Source organism: Aristolochia californica, unplaced genomic scaffold (genome assembly GCF_029961685.1).
Source record: "Aristolochia californica isolate CCGP_79_NKW_82.1479 unplaced genomic scaffold, dmAriCali1.0.hap1 SCAF_10, whole genome shotgun sequence".
NCBI lineage: Eukaryota > Viridiplantae > Streptophyta > Magnoliopsida > Piperales > Aristolochiaceae > Aristolochia > Aristolochia californica.
In genome coordinates, this window is record NW_027181771.1 from 22,782,348 (window position 1) to 22,786,776 (window position 4,429).

Here is a 4,429-nt window from a genome sequence, read left to right on the forward strand (position 1 = left end):
TACCTCTCACGAGCTACTGCTAATCTAATGTTTTCTCTAGCCCCCAAATATGAGGAGTGCCGATGTCGATAGTGAGTAAATTAGTTAGCATTTCCAGCTTCGATGCTGATGAGGTCAAATTGTCACCGCAATGGTATGTGTGAAGAAACTGTAAAATGAAGGCAGGGTTCGGGGCGCCAGCCCCAACGGGGGTCAAAGGGGGCTGGCCCACTTGGCGGCGAGGTCCGAGGAGCACATGAATGGGAGATAAAAAAAATGAAAGAAAATTAAAAGACCCAAGTGTGAAAGGGAATTAATGGAAGCAGCGGGAAACAGAGGTGAATTCTGTACTGACTGTCACAGTGGTCAAAGGCCTCCATCGGCGCCGAAAGAGATAGGAAGCTTCCTATCTCCCATTTCCGCAGCTGTCTCGCAGCTGTCTTGCATAATTCAGTGTTGCAAATCACCTATAAATAGAGGTATTCTTCAGCAGCAATGGGCATCCAAAGTAATACCTATTCCTTGTTTGTTTTCTTTATTAGTTTCTTCTTCAGTAAGTCCAGAAGTCATTGAAGCTCTTCTAAGAGCATATGGTGGGACAAAATTAGTTTTTTAATGAAATAAGGTTCAGTGTTGGCTTTCTGTTAAGATGTTCCTAGGTTGAGTTTACTTTGTTTTACAGGTTATGTGCACAAGTCTTCCTAGTGATCATAGTTGTGGGTGATACCAAATATCAGTTCTACGTACGCCCTTAATCACACAAAAGAATCTTGGAAGCAATGAATTCTATGTTACCAAATCAGTTTTAAAGCTAGATATACTTTACTTGTGAGAATTAGCATTCAAAATAAATACCTTTTGGCATATGAATGTTTCTTATAATAGTTATCCAATATCCTTGAGGCTAAATTAGTTAGTACTCTCCAAAATAATGTAGTTAAGAAAGCTCAACTAGATATACTTGAGACAACACATGATAAATAAATACCTTTAGGCGTATTTATGTTTCATATAGTAGTTAGCTAGAACCTTCGGGGCTTAATTAATTAGTACCGACCAAAATAACTTAGTTAAGAAGGATCATTTCACATGAGCAATAGGATGAATGTGCCGGTCTCAAGATCCTCATGGATATAATTTTTATGACAACATACAATTAAGTTATGAGTGTCTCTCAAACAAACAAGCAAAATTTTCAAAACAAGATTTTGGCCCCAATACAAGAGTCGACCCCTTATTTCAAAAATTCAATTTTTTAAAAAGTTAGGCCCAGATTTGGATGTTACAGCACTCCCAAATGATCAATAAGTGACATACCAATATGTTTTGTAATAAAAAAGAATTTAATATATATTTGATTAGATTTTTTGGACTTATTTTTTACTTTGTTTTTCTAAGTGACAAAATATCATTTTCTAACTCTAATGGTTTTTTTTAATGTTGGAGAGATTTCTATTTAAGAATATCTCTCACAAACTTGTTTTCAACATGCTACCAAAGAAAATTTTTGAAGTGGTCATGCTCCTAGACTCAAATTTGAGGTTTTAACCATCTCAAGCTCTAAAAGGAAGTCAAAACCTTAACTTGAGTCTTTCCTCCAAGAGATAATAGTATCAATGTTTTTTCTTTTAAATTTTGTTTAAATACTTAGAACTATGATTGTTGAATGTGTGTCTATTGATTCGAAGATCATATTTGAATCAATACTCGATTGATTGTTTGAATGGTTACCACTCAAAACTAGTTTTGCAGCCCCTTGTTTGAGCTTCTTATTTTCTAAACACATTACACATTCTTGTGTGTTGATTTATTAGGGTATTTAAAATGGTTTTTACATAGTATTAGAAGTTTTGGGTAGAATTTCAAAATCCAAGTATATACTTGCATTTAAAATTAAATCTTAAATTGTATTTGGTTGAGAATACTTAACCATCTTAAGCTCTCAAAGGATGTCAAACCTGAACTTGAGTATTTCCTCCTAGAGATAATAGTATCAATGTTTTTTCTTTTAAATTTTGTTTAAATACTTAGAACTATGATTGTTGAATGTGAGCCTATTGATTCGAAGATCATATTTGAATCAATACTCGATTGATTGTTTGAATGGTTACCACTCAAAACTAGTTTTGCAGCCCCTTGTTTGAGCTTCTTATTTTCTAATCACATTATACATTCTAGTGTGTTGATTTATTAGGGTATTTAAAATGGTTTTTACATAGTATTAGAAGTTTGGGGTAGAATTTCAAAATTCAAGTATATACATGCATTTACATTTAAATCTTAAATTGTATTTGGTTGAGAATACTAAACTAGTATCAGTGTACTTTTAAATCAATCACTGAAGTTTAGACTACTACTACGCATGAGCTATACTTTCAAACCATTGATTCCATTAAGCTTAGTACAACCCTTGATTTGAAAAACCAATCCAAGATTTACCTTGGACTTATATTTTGAAATCTAATGATTAAAGACTATTTGAGATTTTCTTACATAGATAGGTACATAGAATTGGTTGTGTTTATTATTTATTCTTAGATTATAAAATCTACCAATTAGGAAGCAAGTAACCCTTGTAAATTGGGTCAAGCATTGGGTAGACAAGACCATCCTAACCTCAATTTCATTGAGTGCATCCATGTGTGTCTGAAAAAGAAACGTTGTGAAGCATTGCTACTATGATTGTGTGATATAAGTCCTCATGTAGCCAAGCACTCTTGAAACTCTTATTCTTAAGTCTAGGCTAGTACCTAATAAGTTATTATAAATCCTTGTGAAGCTCTAGGCTTGTGTAGTCTACTTTGCTACTAGAAACCCCTTTAATGGTCTAGATTGTGTGCCTAGTTTGTGATTGAAAATCTAAGTGAAGATGAATTTTTTTAAGTTAGTTGTTGTTGTCAATTTAGTGGCATGAACGCCCAACACCCCCCCAAGATTTATCCCTCATTGGACCTAATAGATTGTACCAGCTCCATTTTCCTCTTGCCTACTACTCACTTCCCTTCATTAAAAATTGAATGCATGTTGAGTTCTTTTTATGAAAAAATGTTAGTAGAAGCATTACTATTCCCATTGATAACTAATTGTGGTAAAAAAAAAATACTCAAAGATAAGGCACTTAAATAATAAAGAAATAAGCTAAGACCCCTAGTTGATTCCCCCTGTAGATCTAATTGCATTAAGATATTTTAAAGCTCGTTATGAATATGCCTCAAGAATCATCTTATCATAAATATGAAATAGACAATAATCTAATTGTGAAAAGATGCACCCTTTAAACAATGTTTATTGTGACCATATTGAGTTGAAACCTCTCCTTATCACATCGTTTGTCATGGACATAAAGCTTCTTTGTGCCTCCATGATGAGATTTCTCCCAAATCTTGTCTTTTAAATCTTGACATAATCGTGCTCCTCACATTTTCATTCCAATAAGAACTTATTACGCTTAACTTTTGTGATTTTACTAGAACTCATATGCAAATTTTGGTTTACTTCTCTTGGCCACAGCTATGCTTGCCTCTTTTTATCTTTTAATTATTTTTTATGTGAACACACTCAAGCACTTTTAAATTGTTTTGGATTTCCTTAATTTGGTCCACTTACCCAAGGATGCCTATGGCACCAAGACATATAACATATCAAATGGGACGTATTGGATATATGGTATTGTAGAGCCCTGAAAGATTATACATATCTTATAAAGTGCAACACATGGTCAGACAGTATGTATAAGATCGAATATTATTCGATATGTTAGCAAATACCAATACATACTTGATCTTACCCACTATGTCAACTTTTTGTTGTTTCCTTTTTGTAGCATCATATCTTTGCTAAAAAAAACACATTTCCCATACTTATGGTATTCTTGTTTGGCGTTAGTTACACAAAATAATTGTGCATCAATTACTAATGACAAACTTTATTTTGTAGCTGCTCTTTCCAACCTTATCCAATTTTCACATCAACAAAGTTGTTTAAGGCACAAGAAATGGACAATAGCCATAAAGCTGAAAATTAGTATCTTCAAAAAAAATTATCCAGATGACATTTCTTCATAAATTGTTACATAAACCATTTTTATGTTGTTCTTATTTTTAATTTCTTATTTTATTATTATGTTAGATCTTGATACTTTAATTATTGAATCTTAAGATTTTCCAAATCAAGTAGCAATTCTTGAACTTCTTGCTAAATTTTTTCCTTTGGTTTAAATTTATGGAAACATTTGTAACAGTCAGAAAAAATATAAAAAAAATACAAATACAAAAGTCTTTATCCACGTAGAGATATTTTTCTCTTGAATGCTATCTATTCCAAAAAATGAAATGAAAAAAATTTGAAAGCCCCTTATTTCTCCCACAATAGGTATCATTGAATATCAAAGCATTGTTCCACATGAACTGGGGTTGAGACTAATCATAGGTGGTAGTTGTGATTGGCATTT